We start from the raw sequence: 22,794 nt of genomic DNA on the forward strand, positions 1-22,794 counted from the left end.
GACTGTAAAGAAGTCTTTATAGATGAAAATAAGACTTTGAATCTTATTAGCCCAGAACCTTTCACTCAAGAAGCAATTTTCAATATAGTCATGATACTAACATATAAGTCATAACTATATTTTGGAAAGAATTATTAGCTAAAGCTCCAGACTCAAAAAATAAAATTACCCATAGTTTTATATTTCTGTTCATTTCCATATTAATAAAATTCTACTTTTCTATAAAACAAAAATGTTTTATTATCCCCATACTTTTTACTGCTGAGAACAGAATTCAGTCATCATCCCTTCATATGATGGTGACAAATAACCTTTTGTCTATATGTTCAGAAAAAATACCATCAAAAGAATTGCCATTCTCATTAATGACATGTTTCTGTATTCCTATGATATCTAGTTCTTTTGGGTTTAAAAACATTTTTTAAGATATTTTATTTTTCCAATTACATGTAATAAAAATTAATGCATATGTTTTCTGAAATTATAAGATCCAAATTGTCTCCCTCTCTCCCTTCCCTCCCCCTTTCCAGAGAGAGTAAGCAATTTGATCTGGGTTATACATACATTATCAAGCAAAACCCATTTCCATATTAGCATCTAGTTTTAAGAAGTTAAAAGCTCATCAGTATCTTAGGGACAGGATTATAACTATTTTATTGAAGGAAATTGTTTCTTGAAAATGTTCCAGAGTTATATAGTCAGTATTTTTTCATTTTATTATTTTAAAATATATTTTTATTTATTTTGTTTAATATTTCCTATTACATTTAAATTTTTTTAAACTCATATTTTAAAATTTTTAGCTAAAAATTCTCTCCCTTCCTCTTGGACTTCTCCCACCCATTAAGAATCAATAAATATGATATCAATTATATGTGTTAGTTCTGCAAAACATAGTACTTTGCCAGTATCCATTTAGAGGACATCTTTCTAGGAAACTGCTACGGTTACTCTATATTCACCATCACCTCCTCCTGTTCTTTTTGAGATTGAAATCTCATAAATCTTTTGGTTTCCCTTGCAGATAAGTTGTTTTGTTCAGTTGCATTTAGTTGTGTCCTACTCTTCATGATCCCATTTGGGGTTTTCTTGGCAAAGATACTGGATTGGTTTGCATTTTTCTTTTCTAGCTCATTTTACGGATGAGGAAACTGAGGCAAGCTGGGTTAAATGACTTGCCCAGAGTCACATAGCTAGTGAGTGTCTGAGGCGAAGTTTGAATTCTGGAAGATGAGTCTTCCTAACTCTAGGCCTGGTGCTCTATCCACTGAGCCACATAAACAATATCTCTTCTATAAATTATAATCTTATAGAGCAATGCCAAGGCATAAAGGTTATTAAAAGACAAATATGGGCCAGCAAGGTGGCTCAGTGTATTGAGAGCCAGGCCAGCCTAGAGACTTCTAGGTTCCAATCTGGCCTCAGGTACATCCTAGCTGCGTGACTATAGGCAAGTGACAACCCCCATTGCCTTGCCCTTACCACTCTTCTGCCTCAGATACACAGTCTTATTTCTAATGTGAAGCTAAGAGTTATAAAAAAAGTTATAAAAACAACAATAACATGCCCTGCCTGGATCACCCAGATAGCATGCTTTAGAGGCAGAACTCAAATTCAAGTCTTACTGATGCTAGTCAGCACTCTATCTACTCTGCCTCTTTGTTCCCCCAATCTCTCCATTTCTATGGTTGATATTGCCAACCTCAGAGACACGTAGAATTCACATCTCAGTCATTTTTTACATTTCCATGTCCCTCACCCTTGGCATCCAATCTTTTGATTTTCCCTCCACATTAACCTTTCCTCTCCATTTATCCTGCTATCCCTCTAGTTCATATTTTCACCACTTCTTGTTCAGACTTAATAATCCCAAGAAAATAGAACTCTACAGGTCTCCCATCTCAGATTATTCCTTTCTACAATCACCAGAGTTAGCTGACTATGTCATTCCCTTCTAAAAACTCCCCAGTGGCTCACTTTTCCCCCGAGGATACAATACAAATTTTTTGTCCAGGCATCTTAAAACTCCACTATCTAGCTCTAACATGTTTCAAGTCTTATTTCACATTATGTTTCTTCATCCTTTTTTTGTTCTAGTCAAACTGGACTTTTAATTCTTACCCTTTCTTACAACTCACCTCCATGCATTTTTAAAAATTTCCCCAGACTATACAATTTTTAACAATTTTCTGACATTTTGCAATCCATGTTCTCTCTCTCTGTCTCTCTCACTCTCTTTATCTATCTCTCCCTGTCTTTGTCTCCATCTCTTGCATCTCTTTCTCTTTGCCTCTCTCTCTGTCTCTCTCCCTCTGTCTCTCTTTCTCTCCCCCTCCCACCCACCCCCTCCTCTTCAAGATAGCAGGTAATTTGATATAGACTATATATGTATTATCATACAATACATATTTCCATGGTTGTAATGTTGTGAAACAAAAGATATCACTTGCAGTATAGAAAAACTTAACATTCATGCATATTTGTGGGGCATCCTCCACTCCTCAAATATACTCTTTTATCATCTCCAACTACTAAAATTGTTCTCTTCCCTCAAGCACTTCATCTTTGATCCTATGAAATATGTATAACCATAAAAGTGGAAGAACTAGTACTGGAGTAGATATGAGAGTAAGTGGGGAACCCAAGAGCTCCACTGCTACCTTCAAGATAATAAAAGCAGAAGCCTCCATTGCATTAAATGGATTCTCTATGAAGGATTTGTAGAAGGCTAATGGCATAGGAATGCTGGCTGGCTTGTGAGTTACACTGGTAGTGGAAATACCCATGAATTGGTTATAAATCTATTCATGTATATTGAGTGACTAGAGTTGATGTCCACTAGTAGGCAGAGAATTCCAATTTCTCCTCTAACTTACCCTTGAGAGTATAAGGATAATTTTAGGGTTGTGACCTAAACTAAATTAATTTTGGTCACCAGGGGATATCCCAAATAAAATGCCCAAGTCAGCTAGAAATTTATGGTGATTTTAATTAATATAGAGGAAAGAAAATAAGGAGAAAGGAGAGGGAAAAGTTGTAGGACTTTTCCCACCTGGCCTTTGCCAGGGGGAGTTCAAATTAGTGGCTTTTAAGAGGATAATGTTGGAAGGTAAAGGAGAAAGGAATCAGCCTAAACTCCAAGAGGGCTCAGCTAAGATGCCTGAACCTGAACTAGCTACTCAGCTTCTCCCAGTATAGTATCATGGGAAAATTCACCTCCAAACTAGACAATAGCTGCCACTAAGCTAAGATGTTGGAACACTTAGCACACTGCCAGTCAGAGCCACTTCTCCAGGGAAAGACCTCCGAGAGAGGAAGAGATGCCAAATATATAGACAGTTTTACATCACTTTCCTGTGTCTCATCTGTACCAATGGTAGCTTAAGCTTGACTCAGGACACCCCAGGGGTGTCCTCTCTCTCTCTCTGTCTCTCTCTCTCTCTCTCTCTCTCTCTGTCTCTCTCTCTCTCTCTTTCTCTCTCTGTCTCTCTTCCCCTCTGTGTCTGTCTCTCTTTCTGTCTCTCCCTCCTCACCCCAACCCTGTGTGCTCTTTCCTGATTCATCCAGATGGTGAAGCCCACACACAGTTCTTGAACTGAACTGGGAAGCTGGGATACCTTCCCCACTTCTCTCCTTTTGGGTGCTATGACTTGGGCTACTTTCTGTTTCTGTTCTGTTTGTTATTCTCAGTTCCAGGTACAGTAGATAATCCTCACTAGAGTGGAGAATTCTAGCCAAGGTAGGCTTGGAACCAGGATGTTGCAGCTAACCAGCCAGCCTGGCAGAGAAGTCCTGATAAGCTAGGATGCCTGGACTTGAGTCTGATGTGGGTTTGGGACTTGGAACTATGCTCTCTAGGAACTGAGCTAAGCTACCGACCTCATATCCTTCACCTTCCCTGTGGAGAGCCATCATACTCACTATCTGACATGGTTGCGCATGGGTGCCAGAGTTGTAAGGTGACTTTTTGAAAAGATGAAGGCACCCACTCAGCCCCCCTCTGTGTGATTTCTTTTACTAACATCTCTTGCTATTGAATTATTGTTCTCTCCCTACTTCCAGGAAAATAATATAAGAGCAAATGCTTACAGGGTTAACACACACATATCCTAATTTTATCCCCCTAGAATAATACCCCAAAGATCATATTCACAGAATTAAAACCTAAAGATCATTACCCACTTTCCTCTCTTTTTTCTCTCAGCAGAGGTACACTTAGTTGCCCAACACCCACTGCTAGCCAAACACACAAGCACCACATCAATCACTCCTCTAAAACACAAGCTGCTGACACACTTCACTAATGATTCTCTTAGCTGGTCATCCCACAGGTCAGGAGGAACTGACCTCCTGGTTACTGTTTATATCATTTATCGCTATCACACACTTTTCTGTTGTAACAACATGGTATATGATCACAAAATGTTGATTAAGCAATTTGTTAATGTGTGACATATCCAATTATCTGTAGAAGATCATATATGATTGAAAAATGATTGTGTACCAGAAAAGCATGTACCCACTGAACTATATAATAAACATGAACCCTGAGCCAGGAGGAACAGCTTGGTGATGCCTGAGCACAAAGGTCTGAGCATTGAGTTGTCTCCCATCTCATCATTATTCACCTGAACTGACACACCTAGGCAGAAGGGACCCTTGCCTTTGAGAGACTGCTGGTCCAGCTTTCAAAACTTCCCAAAGACGAAGGTGGTAAGAGTAGAGAGGAGGACATATATGCAAAGAGACTCCCCTACAACTGGGAGGCATAATTCTCATCCTCCCCACTCTTATGACTTTCATCTCTAGAAAGATGAAAGATATGAGCTTCATAGCTTGGCTGGGTTCCTAGATAGCATAGTCCCAAGGAGTGCAAGTTTTAGTCACTGCAAATTTAAAACCACTCCCTTTTGAGATACACTGTTTATCTAGCTAGCTACTGAGCTAGATTAAATGGTAGATAGGTAAGTAGATAAATACATGGATGGAGAGAGAGAGACAGAAACAGAGATGGAGACAGAGACAGAGACAGAAACAGAGAGAGAAAGCACAATTATCCAACCAATCCCTAATCAAACTTACAAGTAATTTTTCCCCAGGAAAAAAAATTAATTATTTTTATGAAGTGTAATGCAAAAATTGAATCATGTGGAATATAGACTTCTAAACAGTTTTTGTGCATTTAAATGATTGAATGAATTAATATAGGAATGATTTTCACTGGAATTCTGTAAACAAAAACCAAGGATATAATTTTATTGACAATTTCAGAAAATAGGGTTATTTGTTTTGAATGATAATATAAAAGCATTAATATTTAAGCCATTCCTTTCTAAAATGTTTATGTTCTTTTGAAAGTGACACCTTGCAAGAAAATGACTTTTTGAAAAAACTCTTACCTTCTGTCTTAGAATCCATACTAAGAATGAGCTTCAAGGTAGAAGAAGGATAAAGGCTTGGGGTTAAGTGACTGCTAGAAAGGGTCTGAGGTCAGATTTGAATCCAGGACCTCCCATCTGACTCTTTATCCAAAAGTAATCCACCTATCTGACCTAAGCCAAATTACTTTTACTGTCATATGTTATACTTTTTATTAAAAAAATGAATCAAGCAATTTCTCAAATGTCATTCTTTAGAAGTCTCCATTTGTTCCCCAAAGTATTTTTCCTAAAACATAACTCTTCATAAAGTCATTACTGATCTTGCAACACAACATAAACCTCAATATTATGTGTACATTGAAAAAAATTAAGTAACCAAATTGGCCTTTTTTATTCATGACAAGCTAGGCATTCTGTTTCTGGGGTTACATTTTTATATTTCATTCTGAACATAGCATTCTGGCAAAGATTATAAACCCAAATCAATGAATTATATAAGCACTAAATATGCCATTAACATACTCCTTCAAGAGAAATGACAATGAGAAGCCGTCATCATACCCTTGTAGAACATCTACATGGATGCAAAGGAAGCACAAATAAAGGAGGTTCGGTGCAGGGGGGAAGGAAGGTGGGGAAAAGGGAGGAGTATAGAAAAAAATCCTGAAAGTCATGTAACAGTTCTTGGTAGAGAACGTTAGTAGAGTTCTTTTTCTAATTCTTTAAACCCTTACCAATATGGTGTATTAGTTCCAAAGCAGAAGAGCAGTAAAGGCAAGGCAATGACGGCTAAGTGACTTGCCCCAGAGTTACCCAGCTAGGAAGTATCTGAGGCTAGATTTGAACTAAGTCCTTATCTCAAGCTCAGACTGTAATTCCCTGGGTTGGGGCTCCAGACTTCTCCACAGGCTTGAAATTTCAAGGGGTTTGGGTTGGCTTGTACCACTATTTGCCCAGGCTGGATCTCTGAGGTCACATTTGAACCCAGGACTTCCCCATCTCTGGGACTGGCCCCCTATCTATCTAGCTTTTATAGTTTTTATACTCCAAAGGGCTCAGAAAAAAATAAAGCTTCACGAAATTAACCCTAATGATCAAAGAACTGTTCTTATCTTTTCTTCCAATTATGTTAACAACAACAGGTAGCCTTGGTAGTATCATGAGTCCCTCTAAGATTTCCAGGTTTATGTTATGTTGCAAGTAACTAGTGTAAATGCTGCTCTTGCAATAATACCTCTTCTTTTCCAAACCTTTACCTTCTGTATCGGTTCTAATATCTCTAATAATATATTAGATCTAAAACATCTAATACATCTTACAAGGACCTATGTCCAGCGCCCCATCTCTCTGCTGAGGATCATGGAGCCCTGAGCCAGAAGCCCTTGTTTTCTGATGTCAGAAGAGTAAAGGCATTCAGGCTTCCTCCCCCATAAGTCTAACTCCCTGACTCCTCCTCTGATTCAGTCACCCTTTTTTGGGGGGAGGGATGATGCTCTGGCAGTCTTGGGGAGCCCTCTGTCATGTGTCTAGCTGTCTGATCCCATAAGTGCCCTGAGAGAGTAGTAGGAATCTGAGTCCTAGGGGACAGAGAAAGAAAGGGAAGCTGGGGGGGGGGAGGAATGGAGGGAAAATTAGAAAGGGGGAGACACAGCAGTGTCTCTCTGGCCTGTGCCCCTGCTATTCCCCAGCACTGCCCCATCTGGTTCTGACCTCTGGATAATCTTGATTTTGCCTCCTTTGCCCTCCTGGTATGTGTGTGAGTTGTGAGGACTTTGTGGGGGTTAGAGGCAAGAGATACTTTGGAGAAGGATCTGTTCCATGCCTAAAAGAACTCCAACAGGGTGTATTAAAGAGAATACCCCCACCCTCACCCCAAGCCCTGCCACCTCCCTCTCTGAAAGACTCCAGGCTTTAGCCTCCTTCTCTGAAAAATCAAGTAGTGAGTGCCTTCCAACTGTAGCTGTTGTTAGAGCCCAGCACAGTTCAGCCCTGTCCTGTCTCAATCCCAGGACCCAGCTGGGATTTTCTTTCAGTGGTGAATAAATCATGCAAACTGTGGAGATAATTTTAGGGTTGTGACTTAAAATCTAAATTAATTGGTCACCAGGGGAAAATCCCAAATAAAATACCCAAGTTAGTCTGGAAACTTATGGTAATTTTAATTAATATAGAGGGAAGGATTTTAAGGAGAAAGAGGGAAGAGGGTATAGGATTTCTCCCACCTGGCCTGTGCCAGGGGGAGTTCAAGATCTCTGCCACTAAGTCTCTGAAGGAGATTAGAGGCTTCTAAGAGGATAAAGTTGGGAAAGTAAAGGAGGAAAAACTCAACCAGAAACTCACCACCGAACCAGATAATAGTTATAGCCACACCAAGATGCCAAAAGGCCCAGCACGCTGCCACCAGCCATCTCTCCACCATCAAAAGGTACCGGAGAGAGGAAGTGACACAAAATATATAGACCTTTTACACTTGTGTCCTCTCCTCTAAATTTTCACGCCTACCAATCACATCAGAGGCTTTGATCCAGGACTGCCCATTCTTTAGTTCTCATCTTCTTTGATTAGATTATATCTTTTGAATTACTTAACACTTCTTTGTTAAGTTCACATTTTGTTAGTCACTTAACCCTTTTGTGATTAATTTACCCTTTATAGTTACTTAACGCCTTTTTGTATTAAGATCTAAAAATAGACTTAGCTTAAAGTTCTAGCTATAAAGTAAGAACTAAGTACCTTCATTATTCAATCAGGAGATTACAATTTTATCTTCACCATAAAGTAAGATCTAAGTAGGGTGGAGTAATCTAAATTTCACAAGATCATTTAAAAAAATTCTAATAGAAAAGCAAGGACTAGCCAGTTGAAATTAAGTGACTTACTCAGGATTGCATAGCTAGAAAGTGTCTGAGGTCAATTTGAATACATCTCCTCCCTACTCCAGGCCTGGTGCTAATAGTTATTCTTCTAAACTACACCTAAACCAGATGGAAAGTCTATAAAGCTACTTAAACAAATGCAGAAAAGCTGAGATATGAAACATATCCTTTATTGTATACAACATAAAAAAATTATAATCAACAAAGGGGATATGAAAAAAAGAGTTCAAATTTAAATGGAAATTAACCATTACAATCCTAAAGAATTGGTGGGTCAAAAAAAAATCATAGGAAAAAAGAATAATTATATCAAATAAAATAATAACAATGAAAATATACAAAACTTCTATGATGCAGCCAAAGCAGTCCATGGTGGGGTGAGATGGGATTTTCTCTAAAAACTTTCACAAATAAAATATAAGAAGAACAGATCAGTGACTTGGTTATGCAACTAAAAAAATTGGAAAAGCAATAAAAAACATTTTTAAACAAACACAAAAATTTTTTAAATTGGAAATCAAAGAATAGATTAAATCGAAACAAAAAATTTAGTTATAAATACAAGAAGAATCTATTTTTAGGAATGATAAAATAGATAAATCTTAGCTTAAACCAGTCAAAATCAGTCAAAGATACATCAATGAAAACCAAATGGCCAAAAATGTTTTTAAAAGGAAATTATAAGAAGTGAATGGGGACAAAAGAAAATTGTTTAAAGTATTTTGTACAGTTACATATCAACAAATCTATTGACAAATGAAATAGATGAATGTTTGCAAAAACATTAATAGAATGAGTAGAGAATTTAAACAACTCTAATAAACATAAATTGAACTCACCATAAATGAACCCCTAAAGAAAAATATCCTCCTAGCCCAGATGAATACATGAGTGAATTCTGTCAAAGTTAAAAGAAAAATTAATTCCAATATTATGTAAATTATTTTCAAAAACTGAGAAAGAAGGCATACAACCAAAAGTCTTCAATGAGACAAATATGGTCCTAATAACAAAATCTAGGAGAGATAAAATAGAAAAATCATATATTGGCCAATGTCTTTAATTAATATTGATTCAAAAATATTGAGTGATATAGTAGGTTATAACACACTTTAAAAAGAATATTCTCTGTCTCTTGAAAAAGTTTATATTGAGAATTTAAGGTTAGTTCAACATTAGGAAAACTACAAATATTGAAACCACATTAATACTAAAACAATAAAATTACATAATTAAATCAGTAGATGAAAAAGCTTTTGAAAAACTACAATATTCATTTATGGTTTTTAAAAATAGCATAGGAATAAATATACCTTTCCTTAATATTATAATTAGTACCTATCTAAAAATAAAAGCTAGCACTATTTATAACAAATAAACAGAGGTCTTATCAATAAAATAAGGCATAACACAAAGACATCCATTGCCACGTACTTAAGGTATAATTCTAGAAATTCTAACTCTTACCCATGAAGGAATATGCATAAGCAAAAATAATACTAATACACATATAGATTATATGATAGGTTATTTATATAATAATAGAGATCTAGCTTGAAAATTAATTTAAAAAGTAGCAACTTTAGTAAATCATTTTTCTTTCTGTATATCATTAACAAAACTGATAGGAATTGATAGGAAAAAAATTCCATTCAAAGTAACTATAAAATGTACAAAATATCTAGGAGTCTAACTAACAAGATGTCTTTCAGACTTACATGAATATAACCACAAAATACTTTTCACAAAAGTAAAAAAGGGCACATGTATAATTGAAAATTTGTTACCCTAAAAAAGAACTACATTTTCTAGGAGCCCACTGACTTCCTATCATTATGTCCTGTAGACAGGGAATAAATATCCAGTGGGCAGTCCTGCCTGCACCTCTCTCTTTTTGGCATGCAGCCATTGGTATTGGTGGTGAGTGGGGATTTTGAAGATGGCTAACCAGCCATGAGCACATGGTCTTTATTTTGTATCCTCTTTATTCCTTGATTTCTAATGATCATTTGATAAGCCTCCTAAAACATAATATTTTATTATTGAGATTTAAATTAATTTTTATGTTGATGGCATCCAGAAGCTGGAGGGGAAACTCTCAATTTTTAAAGATAGCCTAGATAAAATTTTTAAGTCATGTTTCTCCTGTCAAGGCTTTTTGCCCACCCCACCCACCCACCTACCCTCGAAAACTCCAAGAGAATTCTGAACTCTCTTTGGAGCTGCTGCCTTTTTTCTTCCCCTACTTTTTGCCTGGTTGCTCTCCCTACTGGCTAGGCTATTTTTAACTGGGGGACTCTAGGCGAAAAAGAGAGAAGTCTCTTCTCTTGCCCATCTGCTTAAGCCCATGTTCCTCAGTTCCTCACTGTTGCCTCTGGCATTGCTGATACTGCTTCCTCCTGAACTCCAGCCCCAGCCCCAGCCCTGGATCCCAGACTACTGGTAGTCTGAAGACTCTGTGTCTTCAGAATTCACAAATTTGGAGCCACTCTCCAGGCAATTGATAAAAACCGGGTGTATTTTCCTTAGGCAACGATTAGCCTCCTAACTCCCTCTCCACATGGGTGGGGAAACAAACTGCTCCCTAGTTTTACCTCGGGAGGAAGAGAACAAGGAAGTTACTATTCCAAACAGGAAGTAAATTACAAGCATGGTGTACTCTTTGAAAGAGCAGAACCTTGGTAATTTCAAACAGCTTCTACCATTCATGAGTGCACTGATCTTTTCACTTATCTTGTCTGAGATTCAGGGGAGAAATTCATCTCCCTACAATCCTTTACCACTTGGATCTGCCCAGTCTCTAAGATTCATCCAGTTTGAGATTCCTGAAACCCATGTTCTCCCTCACTATGGGAAATACCACGGTTCTGACAAAAGGAATCTGAATGGATAGAGAGAGAGACTGGAGGTGAAAATTTTAATCCTTTTCAGACTCCACTGTTTTATGAAAGTCTCTGTATCTTATTGTATTTTGCTGTTTGTTTTAAGATTTAATTTTGTTGTTTTAAGTTCATATATTAATATATTCAATACTATTCTGTTACACAAAATCAGTTTAATCTACTGTGTTTTAACTGTTAGATATATTGTTACCTTTCCCCTATGACTACTGACAAAAATATTGTAAAAGCCCATAAACAGCTTTTTTTTTTCCATTTTGCATTTGTCAAATAGATGATGGAAGGACTCAACCTGGCTAACAACCTTTGAAAAATTTAATGAGCTAAGAATTTAAATGGTAATTCTAAGGGGTCTTCAGAAATAATTTTAATTAACTAGTGGTTTCTGAGTGGATGATTTTTTTATATTTATATCATAAAGAATGTTGTTATTAAAGGTAGAGAAACAAAGAAATGTTCCTACCAAGGTGTTTCTATGAAGCAGGAAGCCAAAAAGAGTTCCTGCAAAAATCTTCAGCTTAATTTACTTCCACTAGAACAATCTAGGTTTCTTGGTGATGTTCTAGACCCAAATAAGTTTTACTTTGTTTAAAAATATATTTGCCAAGGTTGAAAGATTTGCTATGTCTATAAAAATTGTGACAAATATCAATCAGTTCATAGGTTGGTTTGTTTGTTTGTTTTTTGTCATACAGCAACTTATACGAAATGATAGTGTATTTGTTTGCTATTGTTATTAACTGGGCTATTGTGAATTTTGGTACTTCTTTGAATGTGTACTATCTGCTACTGTTTTATTCTGAAAATCATTTGTACTCAAACAGTGGTTAAGTTAAAAAGGAAATAGATTTCATTTTTTTGGTGAGAAACCTTTGTATTGTACCTCTCCTTGGCTGACACAGAGTGTCACTGATTGTAAGCTATATATCTTTGATTTTTAAAACTCATTTTTATTATTGTTTTTCCTTGCATGTGCAATATAGTATCTGAGTTTTATTTTTTCTCTCCTTTTTGTATTTGAAGCACATGTCAACAGTATTGAGAAGGTTTTTCTTTATTTTTTTTATTTTGCAGTAATCTAAGTTTAAAATACACTTGTTCTCATATTAATGCATTTCCAAAAGGCTTTAGACTATAAAAATGATGCCATCGATTGTTTAAAAAAATTATGAGACTTTGCTTAATGAGTTTGTCTGATTCCAGGAGAAGAGAATATAAAAAGAGCCATTGCACAGTGCCAAAGAAGCACAAAGCTAAACTGTATAGTGCCAAATGAGCCCAAGGTCAAAGAGACCAACCAATCCCAATGGGATTGATGAAATTTTGAACCAAGACAAGAGGACTTGAACTTGTTTGGAGTTTGATGTTGCAGCTGTTTTGACATATGTCAAAGGCAGGTCTTCTTTGTCCCACATTCTACCAAGTATCTCAAATTTGGCTCCTACCTGGCTTCTATAATCTAGTCCCTATTCTGTCTTTCATTGTGTGGCAAAAACTTTCTGTAGTCCTGGCTGCTCATTGGGTAAATGCATAACTGCTTAAATCACTTTAATTGGGCCCTGATTCAAGGAACTGTTATAGGTTTATTTTTCCTTTACTTAGAATTTTTACGCATAAGACTTTGATAGTCTATATTTCATCCACAAATTGTTTTCTCTTTTATTTGGATTTTTTAAATGTTTTTTTACTTCTCTTGCCAATTGATTCATATACCTCATAACTCAGCCATGCATTCCTAAGTGATCCCTGTGTTTTTCAACACCCTCTTCAGGGAGTAATGTATTATTATTATTATTATTATTATTATTATTATTCTAAATTGCAAGTTTAAATTTGGGGGGGGGGGGTAGTAATTTTAGGATAAGAAACATGTTACCTCTCCAAATCCAGACAGTCAACCGTTTGGAGAAGGCACCATGAAGATACCTGCACAGACCACTTGCTATACCAGAAGATCCAGAGTGAACTTTGGGATGTGGTGATTTGAACTGTGTGGGGTTGAATGCATTTGTTTTGTATGTATACTCTTATGCCAATGGGGACCGCCCCCTAATTGGCTTTTTGTCAATGCTCCTAGGAATCACTGGTTTTTGCTCTTTTCCTTTTATCCCCAAATTATTGTAATTTCAAAGCTGGTTATGTTTACAAAATCCATTGGAGAGACTAGTCTTTCATGAATCTCAGGGGGAATGTATAATTTAAAATCTGTTACCCTAAAAAAGAACTACATGTACTGGGATCCCACCAACTTCCTGTCATTATGTACTTCCTGTAGACAGGGAATATTAGGTGGGGACATGGAAGGTCCCACCTCTTTACTTCTTGTCCTGAGCTTGGTGGTGGTAAGGTGGGTGTTTGAACTGGCTGATCAGCCATGGGCATGTGGCATTTATTTTGTATCCTCTTTATTCCTTGACTTCTAATGATCATAATAAACCTCTTAAAATCTAATATTTTATTATTGTGTTTTGAATTTAATTTTTACACACAGTGCTAGAAAAATAGTCATTGGTTATGGTTGGGCTATGCAAAGATGATAGTATTACTTAAATAGTTCATAGATGTAGTGCCTCACAATCATAATACCAATATGTTATATTATTTTAAGGCATTTAAATTTTAAAGAACTAGACAAAATAATAACAAAATTAATCCAGAGAAATAAAAAGTCAATAATCTCAAGGGAAAGTAGGAATGAAGAAAGTCTAACAATATCAGAACTAAAACTATATTACAAAGAAGGAATCAAAAATGATTTGGTACTGGCACAAGAAAAAAGTTTATAAATGGAACATAGTACATATAGATACAAATTAGTTAAACATATTATATTAGCATAGCCCAAGGACATCAACTACTGGGGAAAGGTCTTCCTAATAAAAACTGTTGAGAGAACTGGGATGTAATTTGGAAAAAAATGAGTTTAAAATTTCATACTATATGCCATAACAAACTTCAAATGACTGAATGACTGAAGTATAAAAGATCATATAATAAACAAATTAGAGAAGGGGGAAAGATACATTCACAACTGTGGCTAGAAAAAGAGTTCTTCACTAAGCAAGGAATGGAGATAATCAGATATTTTTTTAACATATCAATAATTTTTAAAAATATGAATAAGAGAACCCTTTGTTCTTTATAGAGGTGTAGGATTATGGATGTGAAAAACAGCATGTGTTGTCAGATTTTTTCAATGTTGGTTTTTTTTTTACTTTTAATATAATTATCTAACTTTTGTGATTTCATTAGTTTAAGAAACTCAGATGGAACTACTTGATTTCTACATAAACTGGAAAAATCCTCAGGAATTTATGCAGAGCAAAATGAGCAGAACCAGGAGAACATTGTACACAGAAACTGATAACAAGGTGGTCCAATCAAATGGAACAGACTTTTCTAATAGTAGCAATGCAATGATCCAGGACAATCCAGAGGAATTTATGAGAAAGAACACTATCCACATCCAGAAAAAGAACTGTGGGAGTAGAAACACAGAAGAAAAACATGATTGCTTATGTGGTTCGATGGGGATATGATTGGGGGTTTGCCTTTAAAAGATCACTCTATTGTAGATATGAATAATATGGAAATATATTTTGAATAATGATACATATATAACCCAGTGGAATTGCTTATCAGCTCCAGGAGGGGAGAAGAGAGGAGGGAAAGACCATTAATAATGTAACCATGGGAAAATATTCCAAATAAATTTTTCAAAAAAGAAAAGAAACTCAGAAGTAAAGAAACTACCCCTACCACAAAATCAGGTTAGTACTTCCTCTACAACTTTAGTCTGAGGGTTGTCCAGAATCATATAGCCAGTATATTTCAGAAGCAGCATTTAACCCAACTATTCTTGGGAGGGTTGAAAGATGGATCATTAAATTCATCCCAATGCCTTCCTTTACAAGAGGCTGAAATCTGAAATTTCCAGTTAATGCTCCATTTCCCATCACTAGCTCTGCTTTGTTTTGATTTCAAAGAACATCATGTTCATAAGCCAGGTACTCTCTGGTGTTCCCTCCCACCTTTGCTTTTCAGTTTTTGTGTATGTATTGTCTTCTCCCATTCAATTCTAAGCTCCTTGAGGGCAAGGACTGCTTATCTTTTTCTTATTTGTAGCTGTAGTAATTTTTTTTATAAGCCCTTACCTTCTGTCTTAGAATCAATACTGTAGAAGAATGGTAAGGGCTAGGCAATGGGGGTCAAGTGACTTGCCCAGGGTCACACAGATAGAAGTGTCTGAGGTCAGATTTGAATCCAGGACCTCCCATTTCTGGGTCTGACTCTCATTCCACTGAGCCACCCAGCTGCCCCCTAGCTTTAGTAATTTGCAGAATGCCTGGCACATAGTGGAGTCATAATAGATATTTATTGTTTAATTAAAACTGATTTGAATTGACTATAAAACCAGTTTTCTACCAATTATGCCATGTTGCTTTTATAGAGATGATACAGAAGCATGAGAATAAGAGCCATTCCCCAGTATATAAGGGATCAAAGGCACTTCTCAAATGAAGAAAGGAAAGGAAGGGGGGGAAATGAAAGAAGGAATAGAATTCAAGGCATCTAGGTAGTGAGAGATGAAGGAATGGGGTTGCAGAAAGATATTTATAGCTGGGGGCAATGGATGGAATGCCAGACCTAGAGGCAGGAAGACCTGAGTTTAAATCCAGCCTCAAGAGTTTACAGGCTGCATGACCCTGATCCAGCCATTTAACCTCAGTTTTCCTCAGTCTCATCATCTTTAAAAAAAGGGAAATAATAGCATTTACCTTGTAAGGTTGTTGTGAGGACAAGATGAGATAATAATTGTAAAGCACTTAGAATAGTGCTTGGTATATTGTTTTTGTGTCTGTCTTTCATTTCAAAGAGGACCAATGACTTTTACAAGATGATGACTTGACTGTCAATTAGACTCAACTGAGGCTGAGATACCCAAAGTCATCAGTTTCACTCTCTTTCATAGTCATCCAAGACAAAAGTCAGGATGGCTAGTGATGGGTTCAGGGTGCAGAGGAGAACCTTGGTATCTTTGATGTCTAACCAAGCTCTAAGAGCTCCACAGTGCCTGCTTCACTCACCTTCATGCCCATTGGAATAAACTGTTCTCATTCACCCATTCCACCTGGAGAAGTCTTTACATTCTGGGGTAGACATACCCGTAACTCACTGATGGGTTTGCAACCTGTAAATTACTCTCAATCTGGTTTGGCTCATCAGCTGAGATGGTTTTACCAAAGTATGGCTACTGCACATGGTACAGTTTCTTAGAGCCACAAATGGGAGTTGGATGAAAGGTAGACACCAAAGGTGGAAAAACAGCCTGAAAAGGATACAACAGGCCCTCATATCAGAGATGCTGGTCCTCCCTATTCCTGAATACACATTGCTTATAGTAAATGCTATATAAATGTTAGTTATTATTATTATGATAATATTTTCAGATATGGTTAATGTGTTGATTTATTTTTCTGGACTATATTTGTTACAAGTGAAAGACTGCAAATGGAAAGAGGAAGGTAGATAACTGAGTGGGTAATGATAGATGTGAAAAACAAAATTAAAAATTAAAGATCTTTTAAAAGACAATAGAACATTTATAAAACAGAAGAAAGTTAAAAATACTCAGGAAAGGACTATTCAAGATAAGTTTTCTACTATTCTATTAAATCTAAACTACACTTTTGAAAAAATTAAATTACATAATGGAAATCCATAATGTCAATGTAATTCTCTTTGTTCTTTTTTTCTCCAGTAACATTTTAATGTATCTTCCCCCAATTATAGGTGGAAACAATTTTCAACATTTGTTTTCTGACATTTTGCAATCCAAATTCTCTCCTCCCCAGCCTATCCCTGAGAGGATTATACATATGCTATCATACAAAACATATTTCCATATTCACAATGTTGTGAAAGAAGATACACATCACACATAAAGGAAAAAATTCATGAAGAAAATAAAGTGAAAAACTGTATGCTTTGATCTGTGTTCAGATTCTATCAGTTCTCTCTCTGGTGACAGGTAGCATTTTTCATTTGAGTTATTTGATGTTGTCTTTGATTTTAGCATTGCTGTTAATAAATTAATTCACAGTCTATTATCATACTTTATTGCTGTTACTATATATAATATCTCCTGGTTCTGCTCATTTCCCTTTTTTATCACTTCATATGAGTCTTTCCAGGCTTTTTGGAAATCATTCTACTTGTCATTTCTTGTGGTTCTTTGTATATTTACATATTAATTTTTGTTGTTGATTGTATATTTGTAGTTTTTAAAAAAAGACATAACTCAAAAAGAACTGAGACTATGGACAAATGTCAAATTACATCACAAAAATAATCATAAAAATAAAGGTTGGGGTTGGGGCTATGAGATATCTGAGAAGAGATTTAAAAAGAGGACCTCCAGGCCTAGTTCTCAATCCACTGAACCACCTAGCTGCCTACAAACCTTCCCTTTAAAAAAAAAAAAGATACAGCCACATAAGGCAAAGAAATTTGTCTTTGGATAAAAGATGCTATAGTTCTTCTGTCAAAGTTGTCATAAGCAAGAACAAGGAGGGAACATCCCTCCTTAACTCTTGACGCAAGTTTTTCTCCTTTGTATAACCTAAAAGACTGAAAGTAAATGTCTCTGTCCTCCTGTTTATCTATATTTACTTCCTGTTGCCTAACTACTCACTTCCAGCATCAATAATGGCCTCAAAGCTCTTGAGCCCATTTATTTTCCATCTGTTGCCTGCCTGCTAGCAGCAGTGTTAATGTGTCCCATAAGAATTTGTTCTTGTAAATTATAGCAGGGGAAAAAAAGCACTCAAAGCCTTTGGGGTGTCATTTTTTTTTTATGATTCTCATGTAGTGAATGGCGTTATTGCCACAAGGGGATACTGAAGCCTTATCTTGGTCCACTTAGGTCCTTTGCTTAGTCCAGGTACATACATCTCTGAGTTGTCCAAGAGATAATAGGCATTAAGGCTGTTGCTACCTGGAAGTAATAACAGCAGACCAAGTTTATCTCTCAACTCAGAAGAAAGAAAAAGTCAGCCTTTCTAACATTATTGCCACAGTTAGTGGGTGTTTAATAAGCATCTGTTGACATGGATGGTGATCAGCCTTACAAGGAACATTTTGGTCTCTTGGACCAGCCCACTTCCACCTGCTGATGGAGAAAGTTCCTTCCCCCTTTGGCTTGTATCCTGATGGTATCTGTGGTAACCAGCAGGCAGCCAACCTTTCTCTAGAGAGGGGGAGCCCCAAAGTTCCAGATCAGGAGATCTTTGAAAGAGGAGGAGCATGTATTGGTCATCAGTGTGGGAAATTTCATCAAGCTAGAGGCCTGAGGGATTTGGAGAAGTTGGGGAATTTGAGGTTTTTAAGCAAAATGATAAAAAAGCAAGACATTTAAAACTCAGGAAAAAGAAACTTATAAATTGAGGGAAAGGAGATTTAGGAGAAAGATGATAGAAGTAAAGGATTTAGAGTTGGAAAAAGCCTTAGAGATCATTTATTCTGGCTATCTTATCCAGCAAATAGGAAAAAAAAAAACGGAACCAGGGAAAAGTCAAATGTATTGCCCAAAGTCACACAGCTTAACTGGAATTTGTTCAAGATTCCCTGGTTTTCAAATCCAATACTCTTTAGGCAGAAAGAAATTCACTGATAAATCCAGGGAAGGAAACTAAAGGAAATGGTGAGAAAGATTATGAAACAGAGATCAAGGAAACTATAAATAGGCACAAAAAAAAAGGTGAAAGACCAAAGACTTTAAAATAGCAGTTGCTCAGAAGAAAAAGATCTGGAATGTATTTATTGTTTAAATCAAGGAGATTCAGGGGGCTAGTAGGATGTTTCCCACAATCCTTAATATTTACTGAATTTCTTGACACTTACCAGTTTACCAATTATAAGTATTATGGGACAGGAAGGAAATTGAATCACCTTCTCTCAGAGATTTTAAGGAATTGGAGGGAAAAGAACAACTATTTGATCAATGAACAGAATGGGTACCACCTACAGAATGGGTGCCAACAACTAAATTAATGTTAGTGGTTGATTTTCAACTTTGTATTTTCTCTCCCATTTTGCTGTTCTGTCCCAATTGCAGAAGCAAAAGACTAGGAGCCATTTGTGTTGTGTGTTTTTTTAATAAATTCGTTTTGTTTTGTTTCATTAATTATTGTATTTTAAAATTAACTACTAGCTATTAGGTTGTGATTATTTGCTTAGATGGAGAGTAGTAACCTTTCCCAGTTCCTTTTAACTCTGTAACTCTATAATTTCTTATTAGAAGATCTTTAGTCTAATACTTTTTTGACTATAAGGCACTTTATTAATGAACTTTGAGGTTTACTTGCCCTAAATTTCTTTTCTAACTTGGCTCTATCTAACTAATATCTGCCATTTTATAGTACTTTTTTAAAATATTATTTTATTTGGTAATTTCCAAACATTGTTCATCGGAGACAAAGATCATTTTCTTTCCCCCCCCCCCACCTCTCCCATAGCTAAGGTGCGATTCCATTGTGTATCACGTGTGTTCTTGATTCGAACCCATTTCCATGTTGTTGGTATTTGCATTAGAGTGTTCATTTAGAGTCTCTCCTCAGACATGTCCCCTCAACCCCTGTAGTCAAGCAGTTGCTTTTCCTTGGTGTTTTTACTCCCACAGTTTGTCCTCTGCTTGTGGATAGTGTTTTTTCTCCTAGATCCCTGCAGACTGTTCAGGGACATTACACCGCCACTAATGGAGAAGTCCATTACGTTAGATTATAACACAGTGTATCAGTCTCTGTGTACAATGTTTTCCTGGTTCTGCTCCTTTTGCTCTGCATCACTTCCTGGAGGTTGTTCCAGTCTCCATGGAATTCCTCCACTTTATTATTCCTTTTAGCACAATAGTATTCCATCACCAACATATTTATAGTACTTTTAAGGTTTGGTTGTTTTATTTGTAAAATGCCTTCCATATATTATCTCATTTGAGCCTCAAAACAACCCTGTGAGGGAGGTACTATTGCTATCCCCATTTTACAGATGAGAAAATTGATACTGAGGAAGATCAAACGACTTGCCATGTCTAATGACTAGCAAGTACTTGAGGCCAGTCTTCCTGACTTTAAATCTAGACTTTATACACTATATCACCTACATGTCTGATGTGCTCAAAATCATTTTTTAAAAATCTCTCAGAGAAATAACCTCTTTTGCATCATTATTTTCAGATAATCAGACAATTTAATGACAACCTAATATAGTGAAGCTAACTAGAAGTAACAATCAACTCAGTTAAAAGGTCAAAGCCTTCATTCCAACTTTGAGGTTGTCTTCCTATGTAAGATGTGACCATTGAAACCATTTTGTTGTAACTTAAAATATCTCATTCAGAGGTGTGACATGCGTAGGACCTTCCTAGCCATGGGTATTTTTTGGTCAATTGATGGTACAATGTGGATGACTGATCATCAGATCATCACAAATTTAGAGCTTAAAGGAATTGTGAAGTTCATAGTTCATACTCAGTTGAGGGATGGGGGGGGGGGGCGGATTTGCTTAAAGAAGAGCTACACTGCGTTTGCTGAGGACTATGGGGAAGATACTCTGTTCCCATTTTTCTTGCTATACCATTTCAGCAAAAAATGCGTTTGCAGTCAAATGAGTTAATTGGATGACAGTTGAAGTCAGTGGGAGCTCATGAGCAATAGTTTTAGGAATGTAAATCCACAGGGTTTATCTTGAATATGGGATAGTCATCCTAAGGAAGACCTAACCTGTGAGAGTGAGTTTGATAGGGTAGCTCTTTGGAATACCACAGAAAGAATCCTGACCATCCCTCACATTTCCTAAGGTCCATATCCTAGGATAATATCATTTAGTCAGCATGGGATTTCCAGAGAGCTGCCATCAGAGACAGCAGCTAACATAATGGACAAATTAAATTAAATTGGTGCTTCTTGGTCCTAAGTGTTTTTAGGCAAATTCTTACCTGCTTAATGGCTGAGAAGGTGCCAGCCTACAATGGTAATGGGAGTTTCCTCATTTGCAAATTCCTTATATCATTGAAATGCCTGGCCTACTCCCTATGCCTCTAGACATACCCAGAAAGTGATATACAAACCCAGAAGAGCCAGATAAACAGGCTGAATGCTGGCTCTAATCCGCCCAAAGCATCTGCTTCCAGTTGTTCCATTAGTCAGCTACTGCAGCCAATGAAGAGATTTGCATGGAAAGAGTGCTTAGCTCAGCTGGACAGCTACTCCTAGCACAATGAGCACTCCACCTCTAAACAAGAATATTATTTTGGTTCCCTTTGCAATTTTGCATCTGTAGAATCCCATCATGAAATCTGCTCAGCACTTTGTTCCACAAACCAGGAGTTTCTATTGCTGCTAAAATGTTTGTAGGGTTTAAACTCTATTTTTCACAACCAGAACTCTATTACTACCTTAATTCGGTGAATTGTTGGATGGACTAAACCTGACATTCCTACCTGTGCTGTTTGCATTGCCATTTGCAATGTGAAATGGCTAGCTAATGGTTTAGCTGGTTGCTTGGAATATTTAACAGGTGGAAGACACTGGCTCTTCTAGTTTCCTGATTTCTCACTACAATATGTAACGCTTCTGGATTGACCCCTTCGCCTTTTCTAAAATAATTAAGTACCATGGAGCATGAGAAAGCATGAGCTTTTGCGGGAGATTTAGAACAAAGATGCTTTTGTTAACTCTCTCACTTTATATTAGCATGCTCTTTAATAGAAATCCAAAAAAGAGAAGTGCCAAAAATTCATTTATATTTATAGAGCATTCAAGAGTAGGAGGACTGTGGGATGTGGGCACAATATCAGCAAATCCATGACAACCATGGGATTATTTTAGGAAAGCACGTCTGCATTCATTCAACAAGTTCATATTGAGTGTGCCTCATAAAAGAGGCTGTAATAGGCAGTTCAGAGGCGGTTCCATGATAAATAAGGGACAGCTCCTGTCCTCAAGGAGTTTGCAATCCTAGTGATAACATCCTTGTAATGACCTACCAGTATGTACTAGTTCAGGATTTTACAAAGTGCTTTCTTCATATCATCCCCCAGAAATATAAGGTAATGAATTTTACAAATTAAGAAACTGAAGTATGGAATTATTAAGTAGATGGCCCAAGATCCTAGGGCTACTATGTGGGATGTACACAGATGTGATTAGTACCATGCTTCAGCTTTCAGATATTAAATTTAATTCTATTAGTAGACTCAAAGATTCAGGTCAGACTCTAAATTCACGTCTCCATCTGCCATTTACGAAGTCATCATATTTCTGGTGAGTCCCTTCACCTCTCATCCTGCTTACTCATCCATAAAATGATGATATCAACATATATTCAGCCTAACTCACGAGAGGTTTGCACAAGGTTTTTAAAAAGATCATGGAAAATTCTTTATAAGGTTTCGTACAAACATGAGTTTCATTACGTGCCTTTATCTTTAGGATCTTTATGGTCCTTTGGGAAGGTGCATATCTATAATTTCCTAGGATCATGAAGCTAGAAGGAACCTCAGAATCCTTACTGCTGAACCTCCTCATTTATTTTTAGAGATGAGGAAACTAAGGCCCCCAGGGAGATTAAGTTTGACTT

At 36.7% G+C, this 22,794-nt stretch overlaps 1 long non-coding RNA gene across 1 annotated transcript in view; it reads right to left on the reverse strand.

The window, feature by feature from the left end:
* Positions 1-17,099: 17,099 nt before the first annotated feature.
* LOC107651695 (uncharacterized) overlaps positions 17,100-22,794 on the reverse strand; it is a 29,083-nt gene continuing 23,388 nt past the window's right edge. Inside the window, exon 4 of the long non-coding RNA XR_001628509.2 lies at positions 17,100-18,154. This is a non-coding gene — a long non-coding RNA (uncharacterized LOC107651695). The remainder of the gene's footprint in view (positions 18,155-22,794) is intronic.

Source organism: Monodelphis domestica, chromosome 3, assembly GCF_027887165.1.
Source record: "Monodelphis domestica isolate mMonDom1 chromosome 3, mMonDom1.pri, whole genome shotgun sequence".
NCBI lineage: Eukaryota > Metazoa > Chordata > Mammalia > Didelphimorphia > Didelphidae > Monodelphis > Monodelphis domestica.